Raw genomic sequence first — 13,027 nt, 5'->3', positions numbered from 1 at the left:
GAATTTTTTTAACTTAGGCGAGTATGGGGCCGCAGCTAAGCCCCCGAGTGGGAGGATTGCTCTCCACTCAGAATGTTTTTAACTTAGGCGATTTTGGGTCACGGCTAAGCCTCCGAGTGGGAGGATTGCTCTCCACTCGGAATGTTTTTAACTTAGGCGAGTACAGGGTCGCAGCTAAGCCTCCGAGTGGGAGGATTGCTCTCCACTCGGAACGTTTTTAACTTAGGCGAGTGCGGGCTCGCAGCTAAGCCCCCAAGTGGGAGGATTTCTCTCCACTCAGAATGTTTTTAACTTTGGCGATTTCAGGGTCGTGGCTAAGCCTCCAAGTGGGAGGATTGCTCTCCACTCGGAATGTTTTTAACTTAGGCGAGTACGGGGTCGCAGCTAAGCCCCCGAGTGGGAGGATTGCTCTCCACTCGGAATGTTTTTAACTTAGGCGAATCAGGTTCGCGGCTAAGCCACCCACTGGGGGATTTGGACACAAGTGATTACGCGGAACCAGTCATTAAGATACTGTAAAAATCTTGTCTTTGGAAAACAAACTGAAGTACTTTTATTACAACTCGCAGGGTCGAGTGATTTTAGGTATAGAAAGGATGAAGCAGCTCTGCGTTCCATGCGCGTGGCTCGTCCATGTTCTTGGCTACATTGTAGATGTGGTATGCTCCATTGTGAAGCACCTTGGTGATGATGAAGGGTCTTTCCCAGGCCAGAGCGAGCTTGTGAGGTCGTTTCTGATCCACTCAGAGCACAAGGTCTCCTTCCTAAAATGCTCGACCTCTGACATTGCGAGCATGGAATCGATGCAGATCTTGCTGATAGATGGTCGACCGAACCAAAAGCCATCTCGCGCTCTTCCTCCAGGAGATCAGCATCTTCGCGTGCCTGTTCTGCTTTAGCTTCTGAGAATAGTTCCACTCTGGGGGGCATTGTGCAGCAAGTCACTCGGAAGCACAGCCTTAGCGTCGTACACCAGAAAGAAAGGGGTTCGGTCAGTCGACCGGTTTGGCGTTGTTCTCAGCCCCCATAGGATGGACGGTAATTCAATCACCCAAGCTCCAGCAGCGTACTTAAGGTTGCGCATCAGACGGGGTTTTAACCCTTGAAGGATCAAACCATTCGCCCTTTCTGCTTGTCCATTCGACTGCGGGTGTGCGACGGACGCATAGTTGACCCGAGTGCCTTGGGATGCGCAGAATGCCTTGAACTCATCAGAATCAAAGTTGGAGCCATTATCTGTGATAATGTTGTGAGGTACTCCATATCTGAATATCAACTCCTTGATGAAACTGACGGCAGTGCCTGCGCCGAGGTTTTTGATGGGCTTGGCTTCGATCCACTTGGTGAACTTGTTGACTGCTACAAGCAAATGGGTGAAACCACTCGCGCCGGTCTTGAAGGATCCAACCATATCCAATCCCCAGACTACAAACAGCCAGACGAGTGGAATAGTCTTCAGGGCGGATGCAGGCTTGTGGGACATGTTGGAGTAGAACTGGCAACCTGCGCACTTGTCAACTATATCTTTCGCATCTCATTTGCTCGAGGCCAATAGAATCCCACTCGGTATGCTTTGGCCACGATGGTCCGAGAGGACGCATGGTGACCACATGTCCCCGAGTGGATATTGTTTAGGATCATTCGACCTTCTTCCGGGGTGATGCAGCGTTGAGCCACTCCTGTGACACTTTCTCTGTAAAGCTACCCTTTCATCACGGTGAAAGCTTTCAACCGATGGACTATCTTGCGAGCCTCATCTTCATCCTCTGGGAGCTCCTTTCTGAGAGTGTACGCGATGTACGGTACTGTCCAATCGTGCTTGACCACCAAGACTTCCATGATCAAGTCGACCACGGCTGGAACCTTGATCTCAGTCAGGTCAGTTGAACTTATCGATTGTGGGGGCTCTTCCTTGAAGGGATCTTCTTGCACTGATGGGGTATGGAGATGCTCCAAGAACACATTGCTGGGGATAGGCTTCCGAGTGGAACCTATCTTCGCCAGATCATCAGCAGCTTGATTCTTGATTCGTGGTATGTGGTGGAGCTCTAACCCCTCAAACTTCTTCTCTAGCTTTCTCACTGCATTGCAATAACCGGTCATTGTGGGACTCCTGATGTCCCATTCCTTCATTACTTGGTTAACCACTAAGTCTGAGTCGCCATATACCATCAAGCGCCGGATGCTGAGTGAGATGGCCATACACAATCCATACAATAGTGCCTCATACTCAGCTTCATTGTTCGAAGAATCAAAGTGAATCTGGAGGACATAACTGAGCTTGTCTCCTCATGGGGACACTAAGACCACTCCTACACCAGAGCCATTTAACATCTTGGACCCATCAAAGAACATGGTCCAATGTTCCGACTGAATTTGAGTCGGCTGCTGTTGTTCTGTCCACTCTAAGAGGAAATCTGCAATTGCTTGAGACTTAATGGCCTTCTTTGCCTCAAACTTGATATCTAAAGGAAGAAGTTCAATCGCCCACTTTGCCACTCGACCAGTTGCATCTCTGTTATTCAGAATTTCTGACAATGGAGCATCGCTGACGACTGAAACTGAATGATTAGAGAAATAGTGTGCAACCTTCATGGTGGTCAGGTAAATCCCATAAACAAGCTTCTGATAATGAGGGTATCTTTGCTTGGACGGGGTTAAGACTTCTGAAATGTATACATGGGGCACTGAACTTTGAAGGACTTGCCTTCTTCTTCCCGCTCGACTATGAGCACTGTGCTAAGAACTTGTCCCGTGGCTGCGATGTAAAGTAGTAAAGGCTCCTTGCTAACCGGAGCAGCAAGCACCGGTTGGGTGGAAAGCAGGGCTTTGAGCTCTTCAAACACTGCTTCAGCTTCGTCATTCCACTCGAACTTGTCAGACTTCTTCATCAGTCAGTAAAGAGGTAATGCCTTTTCACTAAGGTGTGAGATGAATCGGCTCAATGCAGCCAAACAACCAGTAAGTTTCTGAACATCATGCACACGCACTGGGCATTTCATTCGGAGGATTGTGCCAATCTTCTCTGGATTCACGTTGATTCCTCGTTCATAAATGAGAAAATCGAGCAAATTTCCGCCGGGGACTCCGAATGTGCATTTTGATGGATTGAGTTTGATATCATACCTTCTTAGGTTGGCAAAGGTTTCAGCGAGGTCAGTCAGTAGGTCGGAACCTTTGCATGACTTAACCACTATGTCGTCCATGTATGCTTCCACATTCCGACTGATTTGAGTGAGCAGACACTTCTGAATCATGAACATGAATGTGGCACCAGCATTCTTGAGGCCAAAGGGCATAGTAACATAGCAAAAACACCCGAACAGGGTGATGAAAGCCGTCTTTATCTCATCGGGTCCATACAGTCGGATCTGATGGTACCCGGAATAAGCGTCCAGGAAGGACAGTCGCTCACATCTCGTAGTTGTGTCGACTATCTGGTCGATGCGGGGCAAAGGAAAATGATCTTTCGGGCAGGCCCGATTGATGTGCTTGAAGTCAATGCACATTCAGAGTGATTTATCTTTCTTGGGAACCATCACGACATTGGCGAGCCACTCGGAGTGGTATATCTCGTGGATGAACTCAGCAGCCAGGAGCCGAGCCACCTCGTCGCCAATAGCCTTTCTCTTCTCCATGGAGGACCGACGGAGATGCTCTTTAACGGGTTTTACCTTTGGATCGACTCGCAAATGGTGCTCAGCCAGTTCCCTGGGTACACCTGGCATGTCAGATGGCTTCCATGCAAAGATGTCCCAGTTCTCACGGAGGAACTAGATGAGCGCTTCTTCCTATTTACTATCGAGTGTCGTTGAGATATGGGTCAGAGCAGCATTGGGGTCGGTCGGGTGAACATGGACTAGCTTGGTCTCGCCGGCTGACTGAAATGCGGACTCCGAGGCAGGCCTCTTAGCACGCAGCAAATCACTCGGATCTACAGTTTTCTGATACTCCTGAAACTCTACTGCTGCCATCTGCTCATCTTCTACCTTTGCACCGTCCTAAAGACAGTCTTCTGCTCTTTGATGGTTACCAGAAACCGTTATCACACCCCTGGGGCCAGACATCTTCATCTTGAGATATACATACCATGGTCGAGCCATAAAGCTAGCATAGGCAGGTCTGCCCAGAATGGAATGATAGGCACTCTGGAAATCCACAACCTCAAACGTCAACTTTCCCTTGCGAAAATTCTTCTCATCGCCGAAAACCACATCAAGAGTGATCTGGCCGAGTGAGTCGGCTTTCTTCCCTGGGATGACTCCATGGAATCACATGTTGCTCTCGCTGAGTTTGGACATCGGAATGCCCATTCCTTTGAGGGCCTCAGCATACAGGATATTCAGACCACTGCCACCATCCATCAGAACCTTGGTCAGTTGGGTGCCTCCCACAACTGGGTCGACCACCAGCGCTTGCCGCCCAGGGGTAGTGACGCGTGGCGGGTGGTCGGACTGGTCGAATGTAATGGGGTTTCTTGACCACTTCAAATACTTTGGTGTTGCCGGAGCAACCATGTTCACCTCTCTGTTAATGACCTTCAGTCGACTCTTGCTCTCGAGATCGGCAAAAATCACCAAGGTGGCATTGACATTGGGGTAACCACCATCATTATCCTTATCTTCTTCTTCTTTATCGGAGTCTTTGTCCTTTTCACTGAGTTTGCTTTCTCTGAAGCTCTGGATCAGGAGTCGACATTGTCGAGTTGTATGCTTGAGGAGAATCAGGTTCCCCTCCTCATCCTTCTTGGTGTGAATATGGCACGGCAAATCCATCACATCGTTTCCTTCTTGGTCCTTCACTTTCTTAGGGATCCAAGGCCCTTTGGGCTTCCCTTTGAACTTTCCTTGATTCAACACTGCTGCCTCGGCAGGACCTACTGCCTCAGCCTTTCACTTCTGTTTCCGACTGGAATTCCCTCCTCCGGTTTCCTGGGCGACTATTTTGTGCTTACCACTCCGGAGTCGATCCTCCTCTTTGCCGTTAGCGTACTTGGTGGCAATCTCCATCATCCGAGTCAATGACATATCTCCGGTCTGACCGAACTTCAGGTTAAGCTCTCTATAGCGAACGCCTTCCTTGAAGGCACAGACTACTTGGTGATCTGACACATTCTCCACTGTGTGGTGCAGAGTGATCCATCTCTAGATATAGTCTCTCAAGGTTTCATTCGGTTTCTGAACGCAATGCTGCAACTCCGGTAGACCAGCTGGTCTCTTGCAAGTGCCCTCAAATGTTCTGGTAAACACTCGGGCTAACTCGTCCCAACTCAAAATGCTCCTAGGGGCCAACTGATTCAGCCAAGCCCTGGCAGAACCTTCAAGCATCAGAGGGAGGTGCTTCATGGCCACCTCATCACTGCCACCACCAATGCGCACAACAACTCGGTAGTCTTCGAGCCAAGTGTCGGGCTTCGACTCTCCTGTGAACTTACTGACGCCTGTCGCCAATCTGAAGTTATGGGAGATCTCAGCGGCTCTGATGGCTCTTTCGAAATACTCTGCGCTGGAAACGTGGACCCTGCTTCCATTGGGCCTGTCTATCCAGCCCTTCTCTGTATGCTCGATTCCGGTCGACCAAATCCTGCACAAGGACGGACCTTGAGTCAATGCCGGGCTCTCTGGGGTCGACTGGAACTCTGTTATCATTTCCATACGGACGCCTGTCATCATATCGCCGGGGCACGTATGACCCGTCCCTCAGAAGGGGCGAAGGCGCTCGATGGTGGTTGTCGCGGGCGTACTCACGATCATACTCTCCATGAGCTCTTCCCAAGTGCCGATCCTGGTGGTGATCACGATCTCCACGCTGCAAAGGCGACCTAGGACTATGTGCCGACTAAACGGTGTCTGCTTTTACTGATCTGCTGTGGATTCTGTTCCGCGACTGGGACACGGCGGAGTTCTGGTCTCCTGTCGCTCGGAGCAGTGCCCTGATTTGCTCCAAGCCTCTTCCAGCCTCTGAACGGGACGGCTGAATGGACTCTGCGATACGCGCAGCCGCTGTAAGGTTCTGAATCGGTGTGCGGAATACCTGAGTTTCTGGTGGAAACAATTGCCGTGGACGTCGACTGGACTCGGTGATCAGTCGACGAGCATGCTCGTTGAGAGAATGTTGGAGATTCTCCAGACGAGTGCGCTTGGCCAGCGTGGCCAGGCGCACTGCCTCCAAGGCCCGGGCCTCGGCGGTTTCCCCTATGATGGTGGTCTGGAGAGCCTCCATGTTGCGGCGATGCAGCTCCTTCCTCTGATGCGAGCTGAGAGGTTGGGGTTGATACTCCTCATGGCCGAATGACGGGCCGTTGCTTCCACCGCCGCTGCCGCTGTGACGAAAATCAGGCGGACCGTGATGGGGGTCGACCATGAGGACTTCCGCCATGGGGTCACAACTCCCGCTCTCGAAAAAGGTGTCTGCGAAATCAGTCGACAGGTCGACTGATCCGCATGGAAATACGTCGGGCTCGATCACCACGACTTGGGGGGTGAACGCCTGACGAGCCACCGTGTGTCTCACCCACCACTGGAGCCGCGAACGCCCAGACCGCTTGCAGCGGCGTCCAGCAGAGCGAGACGACGACACGATGACCGACTGGTACGGGGTAGACGGCTGCCGAAGGAGGACGCCGCTGGGACTCGCATGGAAGTGCGACGAGCCATGAATCGGGAGAGCCTCGACATCAAGGGGGGCCTCCTGGAGCCAGGCGGAGTCGTCGGCGACGAAAGTGAGCGCACCGAGTCGGAACTCGCGGCCCAGGACCAAACCGTCGACGGAAACCATGCTGATGAAGATCAAAGAAAATGCAACCTCGCCGGAAGTCGCTAAGACGCTTTGCCCCACGGTGGGCGCCAACTGTCGTGGTTCTAAGTCTGACAATAAGTATAGGGGGTACGAATGAGGAGGCAAGGTCCTAGCTACGGTGAGATTGTACGCAAGTGTTTACGAGTTCAGTCCCCTCTCAGAGAAGGTAAAAGCCCTACGTCTCGGTGCCCTGAGGCGGTCGACTGGAATATGGGAGTGTGTGTTACAGGGGGTGCGAACCCTTGTGCTAGAGGAGGGGGTGGCTTATATAGAGTGCTCCAGGACCCCAGCCACCCCCCGTTACAAGGAGTTCAATGTACATAAAGATAGGGCGTTACTGATAATGCCAGTCATAAAGTGCTATTAATGATCTTAAAGACTACGGAGTGAATGCCTGACTGTTACTGTCCTGAGCGACTCCTGGTCTTTAGTAGGTCGAGTGGTTTCTTGTATGCTCGAATGATATCAGGAGGGAGGGGTACCCGAGTGATATGACTAGTCGAGTGGATTGCACTCGACGCCTTCAGTTGGTACTCCATGTTGTCTCTTGGGTGTCTTTGCTTCTAGGGTAGTGACCTTGGGTAGGGCGTATAGGTCAGGCCTATGACCCTACCCTAGGTCTATATCATCATCATTAGCCCCTGAATGGATTGAGGTCCGAGTGAAAAGAAGGTTGAATTTGATATTGCCTTGACTCTTGTGCTTCACAAGTACCCATGTTGGATTGGAGGTCCACGTTGGAACTTCAGCTTCGTTTCAGTCGCCTTGATCGATTCAGAAGTTGCTGACTGGATTTATACCGTCACTCGTCGAGTGTTACTTTTTGACGTGAAATCTTTGGCGCGATTGGTTACAGCATATCCCGGATCTCGCGGATTCGAAATTTTGGGGAAGACCGCGAGGCGGAGCGTGCCGTAGTAAACGGGGTGGATAGACAGGAGCACCTAGATTTTTGTGCCACCTTTTTCGCCACGCATTCAGCGCGTGGCTGTTGCGGGATTTGACAGGATTGCTCAGGCCCACGCGTCGGCCACTCGGAAGCGGGTCCTTAAAAGGCGTCGGGGCTGAGGCGTCTGCACTATGCGCATCCGTTCTCCCTCTTCCTCCTCTGCTTATCCACCGCATCGTGCTCCTCTACTCTCGATGCCGCCGCCCCGCCACCATGGTGAAGGACAAGGCGGCGGCGTTGGAACACGCGAAGAAGGCGACGGGGGTGGCGAAAGGCAAGAAAATGAACCGGGGGTCATCGTCAAGGTTTGCATTGCTGCCGGGTTGGATCCAGGGCGATTGGATCCGATCTTCGCTCCGGCCGGAGGATTTGGAGGAGCTGGCTGACTCCGGTCTGATCATCGACGGAGCTGCGAGGCTGCCGAAGGGGCAAACGGAGCCTCAGCCACGGCCGGATGAGTGCGTTATGCTCGCCACCCATGTCGACCGCGGTAAAGAAATTGTGAAACAGCCTGGAACCGTGCCAAACTATCTGCTCTTGGACCATCATTGGCCACCCGTACGAGTGCGTGCAGTGCGTGTTGACTTCTGTAGACACTTTGGAAGAAATACACAGAGCTCTTTTTTTTGAAACGGAGGCAATGCTAGAAATAAATGGGCTTGACCCATTAACAAATTCTGAAATCTCAAATGAGCCAATGAGAAAAATGGCAAGTGATGGCGTGGTGCTAAAGTTTAGTCTCATACCGCCAGTTGAGTAAGTGTTGGACCTCTTTATATAGTGAGTTCTCTCCACCACTCTAAGTGGTGTGTTGAGAAGAGAAAGAGAAAACCACACGCGCGCTCGCCGCCTCACCTGGCCTAGATCGGGCGATATAGTTAGGGTTTTTCCTCATCTCGCAACTTGCGGCGCCACCGTTGTCTACCCTATCCCGAACGCCGATCCGACATGCATCGGCGTGCAGGAGAGCAGGTCTTTGGAGCGACTGCTCAAGTTCATCATCACGGGTCGTCTATCGTCCAAGTCGGGCAGTGCTACACATCGCCGTCTTTCAAAAAGTTTCCCACGCACACGCAAGATCATGGTGATGCATAGCAACGAGAGGGGAGAGTGTTGTCCACGTACCCTCGTAGACCAAAAGCGGAAGCGTTAGAACAACGCGGTTGATGTAGTCATACGTCTTCACGGCCCGACCGATAAAGCATCGAAACTACGGCACCTCCGAGTTCTAGCACACGTTCAGCTCGATGATGTCCCTCGAACTCCGATCCAGCTGAGTGTCGAGGGAGAGTTCTGTCAGCACGACGGCGTGGTGACGATCTTGATGTTCTACCGTCGTAGGGCTTCACCTAAGCACCGCTACAATATTATCGAGGAGGACTATGGAGGGGGGCACCACACACGGCTAAGAGATCAAGAGATCAATGGTCGTGTCTATGGGGTGCCCCCTCCCCCGTATATAAAGGAGTGGAGGAGGGGCCCGACCAAGGGGGGTGGCGTGCCCTAGGGGGGAGTCCAACTCCCACCGGGAGTAGGACTCCCCCCATTCCTATTAGGAGAGGGAGAGGGAAGGAAGAGGAAGGAGGGAGGAAGGAAAGGGGGGGCCGGCTGATACGTCCATTTTGCATCATGCTTTTATATCAATATTTATTGCATTATGGGTTGTTATTATACATTATATCTCAATACTTATGGCTACTCTCTCTTATTTTACAAGGTTTACCATGAAGAGGGGGAATGCCGGCAGCTGGAATTATGGCTGGAAAAAGAGCAAACGTTGGAAACCTATTCTGAACAGCTCCAAAAGTCCTGAGACTCCACGAAACAACTTTTTGGATTTAATAAGAATTTATGAGCGAAAGAAATAGGCCAGGGGGCCCACACCCTGTCCAGGAGACAGGGGCGCCCCCCCTATAGGGCGCGCCCCTATCTCCTGGGCCCCCTGGTGGGCCTCCGGCATCCATCTTCTGCTATATCATCCCTTTTACCCTGGAAAAAATCGGGGGCAAGCTTACGGGACGAAACTCCGCCGCCACGAGGCAGAACCTTGGCGGAATCAATCTAGGGCTCTGGCGGAGCTGTTCTGCCGGGGACACTTCCCTCCGGGAGGGGGAAATAATCACCAATGTCATCACCAACGATCCTCTCATCGGGAGGGGGTCAATCTCCATGAACATCTTCACCAGCATCATCTCCTCTCAAAACCCTAGTTCATCTCTTGTATCCAATCTTGTATCAAAACCACAAATTGGTACCTGTGGGTTGCTAGTTATGTTGATTACTCCTTGTAGTTGATGCTAATTGGTTTACTTGGTGGAAGATCATTTGTTCAGATCCTTTATGCATATTATTACTCCTCTGATTATGAACATGAATATGCTTTGTGAGTAGTTACGTTTGTTCCTGAGGACATGGGTGAAGTCTTGCTATTAGTAGTCATGTGAATTTGGTATTCGTTCGATATTTTGATGAGATGTATGTTGTCTTTTCCTCTAGTGGTGTTATGTGAACGTCGACTACATGAAATTTCACCATTATTTGGGCCTAGAGGAAGGCACGGGGAAGTAATAAGTAGATGATGGGTTGCTAGAGTGACAGAAGCTTAAACCCTAGTTTATGCGTTGCTTCATTAGGGGCTGATATGGATCCATACGCTTAATGATGTGGTTAGGTTTACCTTAATACTTCTTTTGGTAGTTGCGGATGCTTGCAATAGGGGTTAATCATAAGTGGGATGCTTGTCCAAGTTAGGGCAGTACCCAAGTACCGGTCCACCCACATATCAAATTATCAAAGTACCGAACGCGAATCTTATGAACGTGATGAAAACTAGCTTGACGATAATTCCCAATGTGTCCTCGGGAGATCCTTTATAATTATTAGAATTTGTCCAGGCTTATCCTTTGCAACATAAAGGATTGGGCCACCTTGCTGCACTTTACTTACTTTATTTACTTGTTACTCGTTACTATTTATCTTATCACAAAACTATCTATTACCTACAATTTCAGTGCTTGCAGAGAAAACCTTACTGAAAACCGCTTATCATTTCCTTCTGCTCCTCGTTGGGTTAGACACTCTTACTTATCGAAAGGACTACGATAGATCCCCTACACTTGTTGGTCATCAAGACTCTTTTCTGGCGCCGTTGCCGGGGAGTGTAGCGCTTTTGGTAAGTGGAACTTGGTAAGGAAACATTTATATAGTGTGCTGAAATTTTCTGTCACTTGTCACTATGGAAACTAATCCTTTGAGGGGCTTGTTTGGGGTATCTTCACCCCAAACAGAAGAGAAAAGAGTTGCTCCTCAACCTACTGAACTTTATGAAAATATTCACTTTGAGATTCCTTCGGGTATGATAGAAAAACTGCTAGCTAATCCATTTGTAGGAGACGGAACATTGCATCCCGATTTACACCTTATCTTTGTGGATGAAGTTTGTGGATTATTTAAGCTTGCGGGTATTCCCGATGATGTTGTCAAAAGGAAGGTCTTCCCTTTATCTTTGAAGGGAGATGCAATGACATGGTATAGGCTATGTGATGATACGAGATCTTGGAATTATAAGTGACTGAAGTTGGAATTTCACCAGAAGTTCTATCCTATGCATCTTGTTCATCGTGATCGTAATTACATATATAATTTCTGGCCTCGCGAAGGAGAAAGCATCGCTCAAGCTTGGGGGAGGCTTAAGTCAATGTTATATTCATGCCCCAATCATGAGCTCTCTCGGGAAATGATTATTCAGAATTTTTATGCTCGGCTTTCTCTTGATAATCGCAACCTGCTCGATACTTCCTGTGTTGGTTCTTATATGCTAAAGACTATTGATTTCAAATGGGACTTATTGGAAAGAATTAAACGCAACTCTGAAGAATGGGGTTCCGATGATGGTAAGGAGTCAGGTATGACACCTAAGTTCGATTGTGTTAAATCTTTCATGGATACCGACGCTTTCCATGGATTTAGCTCTAAGTATGGACTTGACTCTGAGATAGTAGCTACTTTCTGTGAATATTTTGCTACTCACGTTGATCTCCCTGAGAAGTGGTTTAAATATAATCCTCCTATTGAAGTAAAAGTAGTTGCACCTATTAGAGTCGAAGAAAAGACTAATACCTATAGTGATCCTATTGTTCCTACTGCTTATGTTGAAAAACCTCCTTTTCCTGTTAGGATAAAAGATCATGCTAAAGCTTCAACTGTTGTTCGTAAGAGTAATACTAGGACTTATACACCTCCTGAGCAAATTAATGTTGAACCTAGTATTGCTATGGTTAAAGATCTCTTGGATGAGGACTTAGATGGGCATGTTATTTCTTTCTTGGGTGAGACTCCTAATATTGCTAGACCTGATACTAAGACACGTAGACCTGTCATAGGCATGCCGGTTATTTCTGTTAAAATAGGAGATCATTGTTATCATGGCTTATGTGATATGGGTGCTAGTGCTAGTGCGATACCTTATGATCTTTATAAAGAAATTATGCATGACATTGCACCCGTTGAATTAGAAGACATTGATGTTACTATTAAGCTTGCTAATAGGGATACCATCAAACCTATTGGGATTGTTAGAGATGTTGAAGTTTTGTGTGGGAAGGTTAAATACCCCACTGATTTTCTTGTTCTTGGTTCCCCACAAGATGATTTTTGTCCCATTATTTTTGGTAGACCTTTCTTGAATACTGCTAGTGCTAAGATTAATTGTGAAAGGAATATTGTCACTGTTGGCATAGATGGTATGTCTCATGAGTTTAATTTTGCTAAGTTTAGTAGGCAACCTCGTGAAAGGGAACAACCTAGTAAGGATGAAATTATTGATCTTGCTTCCATTGCTGTTCCTCCAACTGATCCGTTAGAACAATATTTGCTAGACCATGAAAACGATATATTTATGAAGGAAAGGGAAGAAATAGATGAAGTGTTCCTTAAACATGAACCTATGCTGAAACATAAACTTCCCGTTGAAATTCTTGGGGATCCCCCTCCACCCAAGGGTGATCCCGTGTTTGAACTCAAACCATTACCTGATAATCTTAAGTATGTTTATCTTGATAAAAAAGAAATATATCATGTTATTATTAGTGCTAACCTTTCAGAGAAAGAAGAAGAAAGATTATTGAAAACTCTGAAGAAGCACCGAGCAGCTATTGGATATACTCTGGATGATCTTAAGGGCATTAGTCCCACATTATGTCAACACAAAATTTCAGTGGAGAAAGATGCCAAACCAGTTAGAGATCCTCAAAGACGATTAAATCCCAAGATGAAGGAAGT

The sequence above is a fragment of the Triticum dicoccoides genome, chromosome 2B (genome assembly GCF_002162155.2).
Source record: "Triticum dicoccoides isolate Atlit2015 ecotype Zavitan chromosome 2B, WEW_v2.0, whole genome shotgun sequence".
In the NCBI taxonomy this organism is placed as follows: domain Eukaryota; kingdom Viridiplantae; phylum Streptophyta; class Magnoliopsida; order Poales; family Poaceae; genus Triticum; species Triticum dicoccoides.
Note: the sequence above shows the minus strand (reverse complement) of the source record.